General features: G+C 38.4%; 1 long non-coding RNA gene and 1 pseudogene across 2 annotated transcripts; one reads left to right on the plus strand and one right to left on the minus strand.

The window, feature by feature from the left end:
- Positions 1-47: 47 nt before the first annotated feature.
- On the plus strand, positions 48-20962 carry LOC147000884 (uncharacterized). Of its 2 annotated transcripts, none has more exons than XR_015045391.1 (3): positions 48-256; positions 16637-16715; positions 17212-20962. It is a non-coding gene; the product is annotated as an uncharacterized LOC147000884 (long non-coding RNA). The 2 variants fall into 2 exon arrangements; XR_015045392.1 differs by lacking the exon at positions 48-256 and adding an exon at positions 264-357.
- On the minus strand, positions 10943-11063 carry LOC115029116 (small nucleolar RNA SNORA24; annotated as a pseudogene).
- Positions 20963-21356: the final 394 nt, after the last annotated feature.

Raw genomic sequence — 21356 nt, forward strand, 5'->3', positions numbered from 1 at the left:
CACAGAGCCTCCCTCATTGGCTGCTCTTCACCTCAAGGGGGCGGGGCCCAAAGTCGCAGGAGTTTTGCTCTCAGGACGGGACGTCCGACAGAGGAGAGGTTGACGTCGGGGTGACGCGTCGAGTTAATCTTATCTGACGTCATGTCTCGTCTTGGCTCTCCTGCGGCGATTGGCTGGACCGATTTGGGGCAGAACCCTGCTAATTGGGTGTCAAGGTTACCAAGTGAGCCTAAGTCGGAGCCCCGCCCCTTGAGAGGTAATAGTGGACCGAACACATAGGTCAATCTGTTCTTGCGGTCCGAAGTGAAGATCCCCATTCGGTAGGGGTGAAGGGGTGAAGGCAGGACAGATGACCAAGTACGGATTTTGTTTCCTGACAGCTGCACAAGCTTTGGGTCTTGATATGCTCTGTGGGGCAGACACTGTAGGCTGTCTCAAGAGAGCTTTTCCTTAAAAGGAAGTTCAGTACTGGGGTGGCACAGAGGTTTATTTATTTATTTATTTTTAATTCCAGACTTGAAATTATCAAGTCAGCTGTAGTCTTCAGTAGTTGTGTGAGACTGTGTAGAAAACTTAAGCACAAAATTATACCAGTGTATTAAATGTGTTTTGAGTGGTGGGCATGATATAATAAATAGAGTTGGACCTTAGAGTCTTTCAAAATCAACTCATACATGTATGTGACTTCAAAGGAATGGAATATGCACTGGAGCTCATCATATGATCAGGGTTATGCCTTTTTATGGGTCATGGGGAAACCATACTGTTTGGGGTTTCTTCTTTCAAAGGCCCTTGAAGAGTAAAACTGACCTTGAGGGTAGGTAAAAAGAAACAATGATACCACCCATTCTCTGAGTCTTCTTTGAGATCTGTGTCTTTCATTGGTTTTATTTAGGCTAGGAGGTTTTCCTGAGGTTAAATGGAGGAGGTAGAGGCCAAAGTGTAAGGAGGCTTGGCTTAGTTTCCACTTCAGTTTACACTGTGTGTGGGCATGGCTATAAGAGGGTGCCTACAGCAATCCTCTTTAAGCTGTGTGCGGATAGACTAGATAGGTTTCCCCTGAGAAGGTCAATTAATTGGATGATCAGAAACACAAGACAAAAAGCAAACAATTGCTAAGTTGACGCTGGGAGATTGACTGTGGAAGGTAGGTTCTAGACCAGCCTGGGCTTCAAACCAAGCCCTGTCTCAGAAAACAACAGCAAAAACTAAACAAACAAACAAAAACAAGTGAAAGATTTAAAAGCAGGGATAGGCACTCTGTAAAGATGTCCCTTTTTGTTTTAAAAATCAAGACATACATTATTATAAAGCCCTACCATCGTCTTTCTGGATTTTTTTATAGATATTTACATGGTATTTTTCTAACTTTTAAATACAATTTGAGCTATAATTGCCTTTAATTCTATATCCACCCCACACCTTAGTAAATCCCCCCTTTTCCAGACCCTCAAGCATTCTATAAATGCTTGGTATGAAAGTTTCAGAAGAGCCGGGCGTAGTGGCCCACACCTTTAATCCCAGCACTCAGGAGGCAGAGGCAGGCGGATTTCTGAGTTCGAGGCCAGCCTGGTCTACAAAGTGAGTTCCAGGACAGCCAGGGCTACACAGAGAAACCCTGCCTCGAAAAAAATCCAAAGAAAAAAGAAAAAGAAAGAAAGTTTCAGAAGGAATTCTTTCTGTAGTGTAGATATTAAATAAAAGTCTGAGTATCAAGTCTAGTTTTATCAGATCACATTGTAGCTTGTCCTAATTTCAGCCCACGAGTATTAGTTCTGTTAACCCCTGGTTTCCACCTGTTACTTTGGAGTTCATATAGTGCCAGTTCACTTAAATTCATTGAATAAGGAAATTAACGCAATAACAAGGGGGTGAATTAAGAAATGTACTTTTACAGGGCAAAATAAAAGCTTCATGTTTCGTAAAACATGAAATATACCTGACTCAAATATCTAAGTGAAATGTAGTCTGGAGAACACTTCTGTGTGAACCTTTCTTGTTTTCTTTCCTTCTCTAGGGAAGAACTTAACACATATCTAACACCTTAGTTATTTGGGGGCGGAGTGAAGATGGAAATGGGGGAGGTTTGCCTAGAACAAGTTAAGCCTGTATCCCACTGCTTTTCCGGAGAGGGTGGGTAAATCCCCACCCACAGGACATCCTAACTTAGTCTCCTCTTACTAAGAATTCTGATGACATCCAAAGGCTGGGGGAGTTTTGAAACATCTAATTTCTGTCCCCTTTTCTAGTAGAAGATTATTATCTTCCTTTTAGGTAAAATTTTCTCACACCTTATTTTATTGGGAATCAAATCTTTATTAATGGGTAATATGATGGTGTAGCAAATTAATGTTTATTTGCATTATTTTTCCCTTTTGAGTTTCTCAACTGGGCATGGAAACAATCTTCATACATGTCAGAGTAGCATTGTCCAACAGAAATTTTGATTGATTATGCTGATACAAGCCAGATAGTCAGTTTGTGCTGTCCATAAGAATAGTTTGAAGGAGGCTGATGAAAGTCACCCTTTGGGAGGCTTACCACTGTATACATGTTTTCTGTATCTTTGTTCAGGTTCAGTTTAAATGATTAGTCATTGAATGCCAGATAAGTGTAACATTGTGGAAAATTTAAATATTCAACGTTATGGTTTCCAGGGGGAGTTTTCTGTGTAAATGTGAATGAACCAACACACAGAATTAGTAGATGCTAATTTGGATATGTTGATGATGAGCTTTAAAAAAATGCAAAGAAAAAAGCCTAGAAGTTTTTATGGAGGTAGGTCTCTTGAAGGCCAAGTGAATTCTTGATAAGTTGAGTGATACAGATGGAGAGATGTCAATACAAATTATTGTAATAATCACTCTAAACAAACTCACTCATTTTATGAATGAGGAATCAGAGACCCTGTTAATTTAAAAGCAACCTGCCTAACTTATTATAATTGGAAGAGGTGAGTCTAAGTCAGCTTTTTAACCTAGCACCCATATACACTGAATAGATATTGTTGTATTTCACAATTACAAAGGGAAATAGTCTGAGGCAGGACCTACCGTGGCTCTGATGGAGCCACGGTACTTGTGGTACTTGTGGAATTCATAGAGAGGCTGCTTGAACATTAAGAAATACCGTGGCCTTCAGATGTGCCGTCACCCCTCATCTCTGGTTGCTACATATCTAGCAACCACTTCAGATGTCTCTGATATCTTCAGGAACCATTTGTTACCGAAATAAGTGAAACAAACCAAAATGTCATAGGGACGGTGCTACTAGACTATGATGAGTTGGAGGTATTTAAAAACCTGATAATTTCTTGGTTCAGATTAAGTGATCTCATCCAGTATTGACAGATTTAATTTTTAGCATAGCTAGTAGACAATAACATTTATATGAAACCTTTGATTTTTATGAGCATCTAGCCAAACATTTTAATGTATAGTAACAAGCTTGCTTATCCTAGCACTTGAGAGGATGAGGCAGGAGAATTAAGAGTTCAAGACCAGGTTGGACAAGTGTAGGGGTTGTTTGATAATTTCTTGTTAGGAAGTGTTAGAGTGCTAAACAGATTTTAAAAAAACAACCAAAAAAACTAAACTGAAATGGGGTTCAGCAAACATCTTGTATTTCTGTAGATTGTATGTTTATCTAGGAAAGGGTTAAGAGTGGTACTTATATAGATGTTGGGAAGAGAGATTGAGTCTTTCTGTAACCATATATACAAAGAAGACTCAAGACCCGATTTTGAGCCGGGTGTGGTGGCGCACGCCTTTAGTCCCAGCACTCGGGAGGCAGAGGCAGGCAGATTTCTGAGTTTGAGGCCCGCCTGGTCTACAAAGTGAGTGCCAGGACAGCCAGGGCTACACAGAGAAACCCTGTCTCGAAAAACAAAACAAAACAAAACAAAAAAAGACTAATGGTTTTCTGGAAGAGACTGCCCATCACTGCAGTCTTTCAGGTACCAGTTCCATTCTCCCTCTTGTATACTAGGACACTGGGATTGGTTAGTACATATCCTGGCAGAGGCAACCCCTGCTTTTTCCCACAGGCTAACCTTTTCTGACCATCTTTCTCTCTAGTTAGTCTCCAAGACTCTTTGCTCATTTTAGGGCAGTCTGACTCTTTTTAAAATATTTGATCTAGGTAGATGTAGAGAAAGTTTGGTTAGCCTCTTGGTACCCTATCCATCTACCCAGCATTCCTGCTTCATCATCTGTCCTATTCCTTCCTTCACAGATGGGGCTGAGTAGTGATTGTGCAATAGAACAAGACAGATGTAGGTGGATAGTGTAGATGTATCTTTATTCTTTATTCTTTTTAGATGGATCGAATTCAACAGTTCTCTTTTAGAGATATGATACTTCATTTTAACTATAAAGGTGGTGTAGGACCTGGGAGAATGGAGTCAATAAATAAAGCTGACTAAAGTCTCATGAAATAGCCAAGTTTATTCAGAGCACCATACAATTTATATTCTGAGAGTTAAAAAGAATCACATGAGTAAGTAAAGTGTACATTCACAAGGGCCAGCCACATGGGACAGGCAAGCAAGCACATGGCAGAAACGGTTTTTTCACAGAGGCATATAAATAACTAACAATAGCCAGTCCTAGTAAATAATCTGATGTGAACTCACTCCTAGCCACTGTACCTGGGAGGGACAAGAAAGCATAATCCAAGGACAAGTCTGTGGGTTTGATGAAACTGAGGTCCTACAACTCTTGTAGTTTCTTGGAGATTTTCACACAGGCACTTAGGATCTCCTCAAACAACCAAAAAGTTCTTTTTCTCTAATTTTGTTTGTTGGGTCTTGTCTTTCCTTTCTTTCTTCCTTTCCTTTCCTTTCCTTTCCTTTCCTTTCCTTTCCTTTCCTTTCCTTTCCTTTCCTTTCCTTTCCTTTCCTTTCCTTTCCTTTCCTTTCCTTTCCTTTCCTTTCCTTTCCTTTCCTTTCCTTTCCTTTCCTTTCCTTTCCTTTCCTTCCTTCCTTCCTTCCTTCCTTCCTTTTCTCTCTTTCTCTGTCTCTCTATTTCTGTCTCTGTCTCTGTCTCTCTCCCTCCCTCTCTTTCTTTCTTTCTTTCTTTCTTTCTTTCTTTCTTTCTTTCTTTCTTTCTTTCTTTCTTTCTTTCTCTCTCTCTCTCTCTCTCTCTCTCTCTCTCTCTCTCTCTCTCTTTCTTTCTTTTGTCTTTTCTCATTAGAAGACCTATCTATAAGAGGTTGTTTGCCCTTTGGAAAGAAAAGTCATATTGTATTCTCTTGCATACCCTAAACACCAAAACAAATAAGCAAAAAAGCAAAGCAGAGCAGAACAGAGCAGAGCAGAGAGCAGAGAGCAGAGCAGAGCAGAGCAAAGCAAAACAAAAACAACTTTCCTTTCTTGATATAGGTGCAGAGAACTGTCCATAACATGGTGACTAACAATCTCTTTTTTTATGTGTGATAATTGCTTTCTGGCTTTTCATCATAGTGTAAAACCCCAGAAGATGGCAAAAAGATTCTAAAAGAGTGTTGAAAAGAACCTCACATTTCCAGATAAATTCAAGAATTAGGTAGAAGGGAAATATGCTGCTTGTCTGCCCAGCTCTTCATTTCTAACATGCTAATAGTGAACAATACCATCATCAAGAAACAGGGTTTCACATGTGGAACTTGTGGCTCTAGCTATATTTGTAGCAGAGGATGGCCTAGTCGGTCATCAATGGGAGGAGAGGCCTTTGATCTTGTGAAGGCTCTATGCCCCAATATAGGGGAATGCCAGGACCAGGAACAGAAGTGGATGGGTTGAGGAGCAGGGGGCGGGGGAGGGGATAGTGGATTTTCGGAGGGGAAACTAGGAAAGGGGATAACATTTGAAATGCAAATAAAGAAAATATCTAATAAAAATTAAACCAAGCAAACAAACAAACAAACAAACAAACAAAAAAGAAACAGGGTTTCACTGAAGAGTCCAGGCAGGTTTCAAACTCCCATCTCCAATCTTTTGCGTGCTGGGATTACAGTCCTGTCCCACCATACCAGGCTTACTAGCTTATTCTTGATAAGGCTTTATCAAGAATAAAAAATTAGTTAAGTTATAATATCTCTGCATTTCTGTCCCCTTAGAACATTGTAAGGTAGCAGCTATTGTTGTAGACTCTTGTGCTTGAGATCAGCAAGGCTCAGAGAAGCTATATATGGTCCACATTATGAGTAAGAGAGCCAAGCCAGACCTCAGTCTTTGTATTCCAAATCTAGCAATCTACTTTTGAACATGGCTCTGAGGTCTGAAGAGTTAAACTGAATATGCCATGATGGGTACATTGTGATACCATTGTGGGTACATTGGGAACTGTTTTTGTTGACGCTTTTGAAAGAATACTGAATCATCTGAACCATGCCATTTCATGCCAACACTTAACATCCTTCTACATATCAAAAATATCCACTCAGCTTTGGTGACTTTAGTGAGATTTATGAAAAGTATATTTTGTGTTGCATCACAACCTTTTGTGTAATAAATATGCAGAGCATCTATATGCTCATTTGAAAAAAAAATCATAATTCAAAATGATTAGATGCTATGTTTGTTATATCTTGCTTATATTGCATATCATTCATTTCTATGATTTATTTGACAATGTGTCTTTGGTCAAAAGTATCCCAATAATGTCATTTGTTCCCATGTGAAAATGCCAATTACTTTATGACCATAAGCACAGAAAGAGCAGTGGCTGCCTAGTACTTACTTCTAGTACCTTCTATAGCAGCAAGTATACAATAAATATAGCTCACCTATACACTTGGAAGATCATTTTGATTCAACTTAGGGGGCTAGAATCCCAACTGTGATGGGTCAATTTTATCTTCAATCAATTATTCAAATACTGAATCAAGCAGCTGCTCCTTGGCCTTTTATGGTATACTATTTGGAGACCTTTTGCTAATGCTTGGAATTTTTGGATTAAGCACCATGATCCTTTTAGGTTAGACGCTTACAGAGCTAGAACTAGGCAGTGGAATCTAACAGGAAATAAGCTGCAAGGATGAGGCAGGTTCTGCAAGAAGCGTGGTGTAGACATTAGTTGGTGGCACTGGCGTTCTACATTGCTAGTAATCATTCAGCTCAGTTCGTAAGGAGAAACTTCATGGAAAAGTTAGCATTGTGGTGTAAAGCTTGTATTTGGAGCTAAAGTGTCTTCCCACAGGCTTACAGATTCAACGGTGTTCCCAGCTGCTGACGCTGTTTTGGAAAGTGGTGGGGCCTAGTCAACAGACATAACTACTGGAGTGGCACTGAAGGGTGAGGGTGTTATCCTGGCTTCTAGTTTGCTTCCTGGTCTTCTGAAGTGTGGGTCTCAGTTTCTATGTATTTATTTATTTTATGTATATGAGTACACTGTCGCTGTCTTCAGACACACCAGAAAAGGGCTTCAGATCCCCATTACAGATAGTTGTGAGCCAGCATGTGGTTGCTGGGAATTGAACGCAGGACCTCTGGAAGAGCAGTCCTGAGCCATCTCTCCAGCCTGTCCAGAGGTAGTTTTGTACTAGAAGTTTGAAACAAGATTCTTTAGTGAGATGAGATAAACAATTTGAGACTCAACTATTTTGAAAGAGTATTTATTAAAAGCTCATTGCTGTCAATAATTATCATATACTCACTGAATAATGTTTGCTGAATATATACCAAATACTATCTGTCCTAACTGGACATTATATTGTATTCAACTGGGAAAGGAAAAAAAATCTACTTAGCTCCAGGGACTAGTATTGCTGCACAATACTAAAAGAGCTGCCACTTTCAAATTGTTTTAGCAAATTAATCTTAATAATGACTAATTAACAGAACTATGTCTGAGTCTCTGTAATCTGATCCCAGAGCAAAGAGGATTGACTGAGAATAAGGGAAACTTCTGTTTCTGATTCTGTCCCTCTAATTCTTGCCCTAAACAAGTGACTTCTGGTATGTAAGAAAATGATTCTAGATGATTCAAAAGCTCATGCTTATTTGAACTGCAAGGCTTTTTCTCAATATTTCACAACAGAACTAATGTAAAAAACACAAAAATATAAGGCTCACCTTTTTATTTCCCTGCAAATTTACCTGCAAAGGAATATTAAGTTCTACTAGAGGTACCCAGATTTCTTAAAAACAACAGTCTAGAATGTTGGTGATTTATTATGACTGTGGCCAAGGGTGCAACTTCAGTAGTGTAGACAGCCAGGCAGGGTGATTTTACTTTGTTGAAAAATGTGCTTTACATAAAGAAAATTGTCTGAGTTAAGTAGTTTTGGACTTGCTAAGTATCTTTGCCTAACTTTTAGTTTCTTTTTCTTTAAAAAGTTATCACTCATAGTTTTAAAAATTAACATGTTTAAGGCACTCACCCTGATTATAGAAGTCTGAGAAGATTGACTGTTTGCTTATTTTGAATGTTTGACAAAAAATAGGACATTTGCCTTAACAGCACCAAATGTGAAGGGGTTTGGGGGAATTTTGAATGTTGATTATCCTAAAACTTTATTATAAAAAATTTCAAATTTATTTTAAATTTTATATAGTAAAATTTCTTCTTCGGGGGCATATAACTTGCTGCAATTGACAAACAATGTTAAGTGTTTCTATGCCACTGCCTTAGGTAGGGTGTCTATTGCTGTGATAAACCATGACTGAATTACATAGACTGAATTATAGTCCACTGAGGGAAGCTAAGGCAGGAACTCAAACTGGTTAGGAACATGAAGGCAATAGCTGATGCAGAGGCCATGGAGGAGTACTGCTTAATCTTAGTCTTCATGATTTTCTCAGTTTGCTTTCCTAAATCATCAAGGACCACCAAGCCATAGGTAGTGCCATCCACCATGGCTTGGATCTTCCCACATCAATCACTAATTATGAAAATGCCCTACAAGCTTACCTACAGCCTGATCTCATGCCAGCATTTTCTCAATTGAGACTTCTTCCTCTGAGATGACTCTAGCTTGTGTCAAGTTGACATAAAATTAGCCAATAGAGCCACCAAAGATTTTCCTTGAAAATGTACTATCCCTTTGGGTTCAGACCATCACCATGCCTACCCTCAATCTCTAGCAACCTCGGATCCATTCTCTGTCATTATACTATTGACTTTTCTAAAATCCCATCTGAACTGAAGACAATAGTCTGGCTTTTTCACTAAGCACAATGTACTTGAGGTTCACCCATATGCACCTGAAGTGTATCCCTCTTGTTGCTTAGAAATATTTATTTTTATGGATACTGCACAATTTATATAATGGTTAACATTGTGTCCATTGTGGGGGTATTATGTATTAAACTACCATATACAGTCATTAATGATTTTCACTTCAACATATATATTATCTCTCTTGGGCATATACATACCAGTGAGCTAAGTATGTATAACAGTCATGTTCTTTCCCTTGTAATAAACTACCCATTTTCCAAAATGGTTGCACCATTTTACATTTGATGGTTTGAGTTTCTCTGCAACCCCAGCATTTGGTAATTTAGTACTGTTAGATTTTTTATTTTAGTTGTCTTAGAGCACTGGTTCTCAACCTTCCTAATGCTGCAACCCTTTAATACAGTTCCTCATGTTGTACTGATACCTGTGGTGGTTTGAATCCATATGGCCTCATGTGTTTAAATGTGTAGCCATAGGGAGTGACACTCTTAAAAAGTATAGCCTTCTTAGAGAAAGTATGGCCTTGTTAGATAAGTGGGTTACTGTAGAGGCAGGACCTTTAGGTCATATATCTCAAGGTATGCAGTGTGTCAGTCTTTTGCTGTCTGAGGATCAAGATGTAGAACTCTCAGCTACTTCTCCAGCACCATGTCTGCCATGCTTCTCACTGTGATAATAATGGACTAAACCTCTGAAACTGTAAGCCAGCCCCAATTAACTGCTTTCCTTATTATTAGTTGCCTTGGTTATGGTGTCACAGCAATAAAACCCTAAGACAATCCCCAGCCATAAATGTATTTCTTTGGTACTTCAAAACTGTAATTTTGCTAGTTATAAACCATAATGAAAATATCTGCTATATAGAATATATGATATTCGGCCCCAAAGAAATTGTAACTCAGAAGTTGAGATCTACTATCATAGAGGATAGTGAAATAATTTTGACTTGAATCTGGCTTGATACTTGGCCCAAACAGCTCCTGTAGATAGTAAATCATATATCCCAGCTTGATGTGGAAATAGGCTATAACCTAAACTAAGAGTATACCTTTGTCAGTGTCTTTGGAGTGGGTGTGGGAGATGCTGCATAGTTTTATGTCAGCTTCATATAAGCTAGAGTTTCTGAAAGGAGTGAACCTCAATTGATAAAATACCTTCATAAGACCTGGCTGTAGGGCATTTTCTTAATTAGTGATTGATCTAGCCCATTGTGGCTGGTGCTATCATTGGGTTGGTGATCCTGGGTTCTGTAAGGAAGCAGACTGAGCACGCCATAAAGAGTGGGCCAATAAGTAGCATCCTCCATGACCTCTGCATCAGCTCCTCCCTCCAGGTTTGAGTTCTTGTCCTGACTTTGTACAATGATGAACAGTGGCATAGAAGTGTAAATCAAATAAACCCTTTCCTACCAAAGTTGTTTTGGTCACGGTGTTCCATCACAGCAATAGTAACCCTACCCAAGAGAGATGGTCCTATTTGTTTATTTTGAGACAGTCTTTCTATGCAGCCCAGGTATGCCTCAAGTTACCATTTCTCCTACTTCAGCTTCCTTAAAGATGATCTTGCAGGTCTGTACCATACAGCCAGGTTAAGAGGCTCTCAAACAATTAAATCTCGGCCAGTCACATTTATATTTCAATCATAGGCCACAAAAGGTAACTGTCTTTGAGCAGTCAGGTTGTTCCTGTTTCTCATTCTTCTTCATCTCTTATCTCTATTTTTTTTTTTTCCTTAGAAACACTAGTTATTTTGAAAAGCATTCCCAGTAACCTGGGAATAAAGACTGTTCTTGTGCAAATCAGTATCTGATACCAGTTAGATGGTGACAGCCTTGCCAATATGCAAGAATAAGGTCTTCCATGAGGTTCCGTCTTTACAAATATTATTACTTTGGCTATGAATGTCACCTGCACCTGTGGTGAATGCCGTTCAACCATCTTTGGAATAGTGTGTGTTTCTATAGCCCCTTTTCTTGGCCAAGTATACTATGTTAGTTGAACTGGTTTCAGTTTTTCTTTTAAGAATAGTAATAGCTCAATTGTGGCCTTAATTTGCATTTCCCCAGTGACTAATGCTACAGAGCTGGTTTCATGTGCTAATTTACCATGTGTATCCAGTTTGTCAAAGTTTTCACATCTTTTGTCCTCTTGAAAAAAATTGGGAATTGGATTACTTTCATTTTTTTAAGCTTTGTTTTACACACACACACACACACACACACACACACATACACACACACACACAGAGAGAGAGAGAGAGAGAGAGAGAGAGAGAGATAGAGAGACAGAGACAGAGACAGAGAGACAGAGACAGAGAGACAGAGAGAGACAGAGACAGAGAGAGATAGAGATAGAGACACTTCCTTGTTAGTAGATGTCTTGTCAATGTTTGCCCTGGGCCTATGTCTTCCCTTTTTTATTCTCTTAAAATTGTCTTTGGCAAAGCAACCTTGCTTATAATTTTGATGAGTTCCAATTTATCATTTTTTTTCCTGTTACAGAAATGTTGATGGTATGTTCAAGAACTTTGCTTACATCAAGGTCACAAAGATTTTCTTATGCATGCTTTCCCTCAAGTCTTAGAACTTCCCAATGGTATTCAACTCCATTGCCCATTCATTTCTGACTGAGGGAATCTCTGGCTCCACTTTCTGTTATTTGAAGTTGAACTGTCTGCTAAAAAGACAGTTCCCCAACTGAATTACCTTTGCACCTGTGGCAAAAATCAATTGACTAATATCTGTGTAGGCCTATTTTTGGCATCCATGCTCTGTATTACCCTGTGTGTCTATCTTTGTCAGTACTGTACTATCATATTTAATGTAGCTTTACAGTAGAATTAGCCTTTGAACATCAGGACTAGGAGGAAATTCTGTAAGGTACGTTAACCAATTTTCTCTTCAATATTCTTACCTAAGCAAAAGAATTGTTTCTCAAACATTACACTGTCTTCTAAGCTCAACTTAGATATTGATTATAAATCTAGAATAAATGGTACCTATACTTTTTTTTAACCCCTTTATTGGATAGAGTGAGACCTCAGTCCATGTGGCATTTATCTGGTGTTTTCCCAAATTAATGGCAATAAATAAATAAATAAAAAGAAAATAAATTACAAGAAAACCATCTACTAAGCCCCCATCTGTGAAACATCCCTTGCAGGCCCCTGGATTCTGCCTAAGCATCCAGATTGTGATAATACATTACCAGCCATTAATAACCAGCTTCCTGTCTCGTGGAGTGGCAGGTGGTAGGACCTACCTCTTATGATTGACTCATCCTAGTTAAGCCTTTTGAGGAGTGACACTTCAGTAAGAGTAAAGCTAAATGATATCTGATTGGGAGAATTTTCTTATAAAAGTAGTTTGATTTCTAGTGCCTCAAAAATTGAACTTTTTGTCTTTTTAGCAGATATGCTTCAATTTCCAGTTTGTGCGTGAGCCCAGTGAATAGATAAATGTTATTTTCATCAAGTTTTTGTACCAGCTGTTATTTTCCCCTAAAAAGCAAATAAGTATTGCAACTTCTTTTTTTTTTTTTTTTGCAACTTCTTAAAAAAAGAAAAAAAGATTTTTGCATTACTATTTTGTTGTTGTTTGTTGTTTTGATATTTTCCCAAAGTCACCACTCAAGTCGTGGCCTGTTACTCACAGAGATGGTGGGAGAATCCTAAGTGCTTCAGATACATCTGTACACCTCGAAGGCAGAGCCTCTGTCTGTCTGCTGAATCCAATTCCTGCTTTATTTTGTGTTTGTCATTTTCTTGGCTCTGATAGGCTTAGGGACTTTAAAAGACAGGGTATTTGTTTTGGATTGAAATCTTTATCATTAGAAGATAAAATATTATAAATGCATCATAAAGAACCATATTGAAATATTATGTGTTAAAATGTTGGTCAGAAAATATGTACTTAAAATTTTTCATTGCAAAAATCATGTTTCTTACTTTAGGAAAGATGAAAAGCATGCAAAGGAAAGAGACTGTGGTTAAGCTTAGGGACAGGGCACACATTGAGCTCGCTTGTTACTAGCTGTCTCATAGAAGTTGGACTAGATTTCCTTAACATCTCTATAGAAGTCTTTGGTACATAAAACGCCATATCCTCAGATAAAAGGAAATTAAATTGCAACTGAATTGTTTCTAATACTGAGAAGCACTGGCTTCCTGTGGCCAATTAAATTCCTGTTTGAAATTCAACATTTTATAATGCTTGGTGATAAATTATTTTTGGCTTTGGATTGGTGACACCCTAGGGCAGAAGTTTAAAGACCTTACTATACATTATGGATCACCTGGGAGCTTGTTAAAATTTAGATCTCTGGGTCCCAGTGCTTAGTGATTTAGCAGGTCTGGGAAGTAGCCAATAATCTGCATTTTAAGAACCTTGTTTGCAGCCCTTTTTGTCATTTTTCACAAGGTTGCCACATTTTCCAAACAAATTCTTTTTCTCTTACTGAACATTAAAAGTAGCATTTGTGAGTCTTAGTGATGGAACATCAAGGCTTACCTGTAACTAATTTAGAATTCCTGGGTGTAAACTAAGACATAGCATTCAATAAGTATTTAATACACAGACTTTGGCTAGACTTCTTTCAATTAGAAGTTATTAGTTGCACAATTTCCATTTTCAGGTTATCTGTGCACTTGCAGATAGTATTAGATAAGGGTGGAGCCCAGGCATTGGTACCTAGGGAATTTCACAAAGTTCTTTTATAATCATTTATTGCCTACTGTGCCCTTAATGGTGTTACTCAGGATCCCATTAGGTTAGCTGTGAGTTTACTAATTGGTCCCCTGATAGTAGCCAGAGGGTGTCAAACCCTTTTGCTCCATCCCATAATGGTCATGCCAGGGACAAGACAGAAGTTGCTGGTTTCAACCCTGTTTCCTTTCCAAGGATAAGGCACACTGCTTTCTACAGTACAACAGGAATCTCTCACTTTGGAATGTACCCATGACCTACTTTTAAAAGAAATTTAGAGATGGTGCCAAACCCAGTCAAAGATTAGACTACCCACTAGCTATTCTGAAGAATTAGAGTGACATGATGTTATCTGCTACATCAACAGCTTTAATACATTTTGAACAGGGTTTTCTCCTACCTCTGTTGATTCTTAGACTAGATGAAACGTGTCTAGTGTCTGGACTCAAAGCAGTTGCACAAACAAACTCATGCAAGTTGTTTCTGTACATATACAACAAATGTTTGTTTGGATATAATGTATCTCCTTGAAGAATACTTGGTTGAAACCTTCATCTCTAGCTAGGAAGTCCAATAACTGAGAAGTGGCTGGATTATGAGAACTTTGATTTTGTCTGTAAAGAAAATATCTTCTGTATTGTATGGATGCATCACCTGTCAATTAAAAACCTTTGACTTATGGCTTAGGCAAGAGATAGAGGTGGGACATCCAGGAGAAGAAAGAATTCTGTGATAGAGGAAGGCAGGGATATTGGGCCAGGAAGATGCAATGAGATGGAGGCATGGTACCCGAGCAAAGTAACCAGCCATATGACAGAATGTAGGTTTAAACAAACGGGTTATCTTAAGCTATGAATCTAGTAAGAGAAGAGCCTAGCTATATGGCTAAGGTATCTGTAAATATATTTTGAGACTGAATTTTTTTCTGGGAGCATGAAGCTGGGAAGAAAAACTGGGCCTAACTTTAGCATTGTCTGTGGTTTTATAATTTGATGTCAGTATTGAGAAGTAGTGGAGATATTAGGAAATAGCTACTGGGGTTATGCACTGAGAAGATATACTTTGTCCCAGGCCTTCCACATTGGTCTTTTTTCTATGGTGTTGCATCCTCTCCCACATGTATCCATTGCTACAAAGTTTCTCTCTTAGACTTCTAGGCTATGGAGTCATAGATCAAAACTCCTGAAGCATGAGCCAAAATAAGTCATTCCATTTTCAAATTATTTCTGTCTCAATGGTAATGGTTGACAAATCAGGGCTGAAAAGATGGGTCAGTTATTAAGAGTGCTGGATACTCTCATACATGGTACCTCACAAACATTTGTAACACCCTCTCTCACACCCTCTTCTGACCTTCATTGGCACTGTATGAATGTAGTAGTATACAAACATACATGAGGGTAAGGCATTCATAACCATAAAATTAAAAGAAAATAAAATATTTTTTAAAATAGCTGACAAACCTAAAAGGTAATTAGATTTGCTGACCTTGTATTTATATTCATAATTCCTCAGATGAGAATCCTAAGAAACTTTCCCTTGTTGAAATGAATCTAGTGCTTGTGGTTCATGTATAAATACTTGACCTAATAAAGTATTTCTGGATTTTTGGAATCCTCAGTTTGCACCACTTAACAGTCTTTTGGATTGTGACCTGGAGGAGTTCTGTTTCTGCCAAGGACTCATTCCTAATTACTCCAGCAAGACTGTGCTGCCTCGACTTTAATTGGTTCAGTGTGTTTCTGAGTGATTGATCTCATCTATTCTATTTGTGCTGGTGTCTTTAATATCAATGTCTGTATTTTCTAGAGCTATTCACCTATAGCTGTAGTTTTGTTTAGTAGAAGTTCTGTAGCCACAGATATTGTGCAGAGTGCTTCTGCCCTGGGAAGATAGGCTGAGGGCGCTGGAACGATAGGCTGAAGAGCCACCACAACCGATAGCTTAATCTAGGCACCGAGGAGCCTGTGTGTGATACAGGATCTGCTGCTTCATTGTCTGACTGGACTAAGTAAATGGATAAGACTCAATTCATCACAAGAAAGTGGAGGTGACAATAGTACTTATGTCATGGGGTAAAGCGTTAAATCACTTAACATACGCAAAAGCTCTTAGTACAACTAAGTAGTATTGGTGAAATAGATACCATTTCCAAAGCTTGTCCTAAGATTCTGAGCAAATTGATTTTGGAGTGGGGCTTAGGCATTGATGTATTATAAAAACTCTAACATGGTTTTCCTATGCAGTTAGGATTGAGTCACTGGACTATGTGAGTTTCAAAGTCTAGGCTAATAGATACTATCATGGATTTATATATTTACGTCTTGTCTCTTCACTTTGCTCAATTTAGAGCTGTTTGTGTTATTAACTTCTGTTTGGAAAGCATCTTAGGAAGGCAAGACACATTAACAACAAATGCACACTAGCTATACTTCATAATGGTAGATTCTTCATTACTCTTTCTTAATGCACACACACATACACACAGATATGATTGTGTTAGGGTGAGTACATGTGCATATACACGTGTGTTGATGCTGGAGGATAACCTTGAGTATCATAAGAGATTCATCCTATCCATGTCCTTTGTGTCAGGGTCTCCTATTAGCCAGTTCTCAAAAGGTAGGCTAGTATTGTGTGATAAAACATTTCCTGCGGAGACAAAACACACTCATCTACTCACTCCAGACAGGGATCCCATGACAGTCTAAAGTACGCATTACACAAAAGTCCAACACAGTGAACCAATGCGTTTTCTTGGGATTATTTACAGGAACACAAATAATTCAAAGACAGCTGCATCACCAAAGCCCACAAAGCTGGGAACCTGGAGCACACTGCACAGCTTGCAGGTAGGTCAATAAGTTGGAGCGTGTCCTATCCAGGCACCCCCGCTGGTCTAAACCTCTCCCACGCAGCTGGGTAGTTTCTGCCTCTTCCACAAAGCAGGTGTGGTCTCAGAGTCCGCTTTGAAGCTCAGCTTCCTTCTGTCTTAAGGGAGACTCTCAGCTTTTATTTTTTACTCTGGTAGAAAGGGGCCCAGCAAATCTGGTCAATTTCAAGGATTTTTCGAAGCTTTTCTGGAAGCTTCCCTGTAGGATGGAATGTTTTCATCTTAGAAGAAACTTATGCCACAGCTAGACTGGCTGCCCAGTGAACGTCCGTGGATCCTTATGCCTCTGTCTCCTAAGCACTGATTTTATAGACATTCTTTCATGTGGGATCTGGTAGGACTCACATCCATGTGCTTTCCTGGTAAAGTGCTCACTGAGACATCCTCCTAACCCAGATCATATTCTCTCTCTCTCTCCCTCCCTCTCCCTCTCCTTCCCTCCCCCCACCTCCCAGCCTCCCTCAGCCTGGAAGCAAGCTGATTCAGATTTTGCTGCCACTGAATATGAGATCACCTGGGGTGTAGCCTTCCGATTTAGATGGCTATATTGTTATGTCAACTACTGCTGCCCTTTTCAGAGACTCTGCTACCTGCTGGGAGAACCTTGAGACTTTCGGGAGACACATCCTATTCTGCACGTCTACAGGCTGGTTCCAGGCACCAAGAATGGATTGGCAGGGGATGAGCCTCCCCTCTTTATAAGCACAGACTCTTAATAAACTTTGGGGCCTTGATCAGAGAAAAATTTGTCTAGTTTCTTTCAGCCCCAGCCTGCCCTTCAGGAGTACCTGGTTCATGTAAGCTGTGGGCAGCTTACAGCTCTCTCTCTCTCTCTCTCTCTCTCTCTCTCTCTCTCTCTCTCTCTCTCTCTCCTCCTTGTCCTCTTCCTCCTCCTCTTCCTTCTCCTGTTTTTCTTAAGTCATGGTCTCACTTTGTAGCCCTGGCTAATTCACAGAGATCTGCCTACCTCTACCTCCTGAGTGCTGGCTGCAAAGGTGTGCCACCATAGCTGGCCCCAGCCCAGATTCTTAATGATTTTAATTCAAGCAGATTTTCAAGCTTAAAGCATGATAATGTTCTTTAGCTATTTTAGCTCACTGACCAATAACATCATATGGAAATTCATAGCTTCACAATAAATATGATTTGGTTGTTAAATTCAGGGTATACACACTCATGTAGAACAGTCAAACATATTCATTCCATATTTGGTGCCTGGTGAGTTATAATGAGTTGGACTACCAGGCCATTACTTAATTATACTCTTGAATGAATTAACACTTCTCAAATGTGAGAAAAGCATACCTAGCTTTATCACTTCTTTCAGTGAATTGGTTGGAACATCCAAAAGATTGCAGTACAGTTCTGAAAAAGTCCAAGTGTGGCTCATATTAAAGAATCGAGTTTATAAGTATATAAGTTTATATAACTTTGGGGCCCTACCATGTAATCTTGATAATTTTTTTTATAAAGTAAGAAGATGCAAATGAGTAGTGAGAAAGAAACTATAATTACCTACAATTTCATAACTTAAAAAGTTATCACCAAGAACATTATATATTGAGAGAGAGAGAGAGAGAGAGAGAGAGAGAGAGAGAGAGAACATGAAAAGGAATGAGATTATATACACATATGCAAAAGATTAGTCTACAGGTGAAATTTTACAAGTATGCTATTAAGATATTTTCTCAGAGTATTGTTTATAAGGCAACACAATTTTTAACTTTTATCTTTAGTATGCTAGGTGGCATCAACTCAAGATAAAGAATGCAAGCAAGAGGAGTATTGATATTGCTCAGGGCAGAAAGACAGGGTTATGAAGAATGGTGGATATTATTTTAGAGTATCATTTTACCAATAAATTATTTCTAGCATTGTTGAAAATGTGGGAATAAAATTTATGGATAAATATAGGATCTTAAAAGTACTTCAGAGAGAATTAGTTTAAGTTCACTGTTGCCTTTTTCAGAGTACCTGAATGTATAATACTCATTCATGTAATTATATGAATGAATTCAAGAAATGCTAAATATATAAAGACTATAACTATAGTCCCTGATATGGTTTGAATGTATTTCTCAAAGTTCATGTGTAGGAAGCTAGTTCCTTAGTACAAAGTAGTGGTACCTGTAACCATGAACATATACATTCTTATTTCTTATAAATTAGCCTGTCTCAAACCTTAGCGTGATGGTACACACCTGTAATCTCAGCATTTGGGAGACAGAAGCAGAAGGATTAGGAGTTCAAAGGGTCAGTCTTGGATATATAGTGAGCTAAAGACAGACTGGGCTATATGGTTATGGTGGGCTATTGTACAGTGCCCCAAACCAATTATCCATTCTCAGATATTCCTAGATAGCAATGCAAAAGGACTACTAAGACATTGCCTATAACCTTGGACATGAGGATTCCTGCTGGGTTCATACACATTCTTACAAGGCCTCACTCTGAAACTAAGTACTTGCACAACACATTGGCCTTATGTTTTAGGTACTTTTCTTATTGCTGTGACCAACTGCTTGACAGAAAGCAATGTAAAGAACTTGACTTGAGCTGTATGGTTTTAGATACCTGTTCATTGAGTCTTGGTTATCCTCATAATTTCAGATAGGTCATGGGATATTAAAGGTAAGTTGTGCCATTAATTTTAAACTAAATAGAAGGTATGGTCCTGGCTGTCACACTTCCAATATTTACTAGTGGGTTCCAAATATTTCTACTTGCCTGTTAGCAAATATAAGTTTTAGAAAGGTGTCTGGAATGTAGAAGACAGGAGAAGCCCTTGCTAAAAGTTCAATGTCTTTAGAGCTGAAATAATCCAGAAATCCTGAAATAATTAATAAATTACCTTATTTACAGCAATAGATTGTTTAAGATAACTGGCCTGTAGAGATAAATGCACCAAATGATTTTAGGACATTATTTATAATGATAAAAATAGTAAAAAAAAGATCTGATTATCTATCACTGACTATATTCTATTTTATATTGCAAATTTAAATGATCACGATACTCAAGATATATTGAGTTAAAAAATAGATAATACTTCGAATAAAAGAAGTTAGACACAAGAAAATATATATGATCTAAATCTAAAACAAAAACAACAACAACAAGAACAAGAACAACAAGAACAAGAACAACAACAACAAAACAACTCTAAACTTTGGAGCTGCAGATCAGCAGTTAAGAGCAGTTACTACTCTTGGAGAAACCCTGGTTTGCTTCTTAGCACCTGCACTGTAGCTCACAACTGCTTGTAACTTCAGTTCTAGGGGATCCAATGCCTTCTAGCTTCCTGCGTGCACATGTTACACAAAACTCCCACAGGTGTGCACATACATGTAAAACAATTAAACAATCCTTTTAAAAAAAACTTAAAATCAAGAAATTATAGTGTTTATGGATGTATGTGTATATGTGGTAAAATTAAGAAAGAATAAAATAATTGCTAACTCAACATGACTAGTGAAGGCCTTTGAGAGGTAGGCTGTATAGGGCAGTGAGTAAGAGGTGGGATATGGAGCCTCTAAAGGCTGGCAATGTTTTGCTGTTTAGTTTGTCTGGTGAAGTTAGGCAACTTGCTTTGTTGGTCCCTTTGTTACCTGTGTGCATGTTAGAGTTTACAGTGATAACTATCTGGAAACACATTTCATAGCTTACATGAAATTTCACAAGAAGTCCACAAACACAGGAAGAGCTATGGATATTCATTACTATTTTTAGGTTGTACAAATGTGGCATAGGGATAATTTTACTTTTATAATTTGCATTTTCTTCCCTAACCATATGTTTCTTTACTTAAAATACCTCTTAAAATATTGCATGCTATAGACTACTCCATTTTGATCTACTTCTATATTATTTATATTTATTCATAATTATGTTACTATAAAATGTTATCAAAACTTGCATCTATGTTCATATGTGTTCACATCTGTGATACTATTCATATATAGCTGTGCTTTTGGAGATTTCTGAGCTATCACTTCCAACAGTGGTCACTGCTAACAGAAGCATATGGAGATAATGCTTTGAGAGAGGAGAGCCTTTATTTTTATTACAGAAAATTATGATTTGTCTCGATGTTTTCTTTAACAATGTAAGTGTGTTACTTTTTAATTAATAGCACATGCTATATGCAGTACATTTTGTCATCTACACAGAATTGTTTTGAAGGAATAAAGAGTCCATTTAAATGTCTATCAATTTGTTTTGGTGGAGAAAGCTCACCTATATTGTAGAATATAAACTTCATCTTCTTTGGCACATGGCAGAGCCTCTGGTAATAGGCCTATTGAGACCTTTGAAATTAATCATGGAGGCCCTCTGTCATGGCTATTCCTGGTTGTCAACTTGATCATATCTGCAATAAACTACAATCTAGAATTGGAGGGCTCACCTGTGATCCACATTTTTAGGCTGGCTGATACAAGTTTCTGATCTGGATCTTGGCATGGAAATCTTGAGGCATAGTAGCCTTAAAAAGCTTAGGCACAGGTGAAATAGTACATCCCTTTAATCCCAGGAGACTAAGGCAAGGGGATCTATGAGTTCAGGGTCAGCCTGAGATAAAGCAAGTCCCAGATCCAGGCAT

This window comes from Mus caroli, unplaced genomic scaffold (genome assembly GCF_978045245.1).
Source record: "Mus caroli unplaced genomic scaffold, Mus_caroli_1 scaffold_15, whole genome shotgun sequence".
Lineage (NCBI taxonomy): Eukaryota > Metazoa > Chordata > Mammalia > Rodentia > Muridae > Mus > Mus caroli.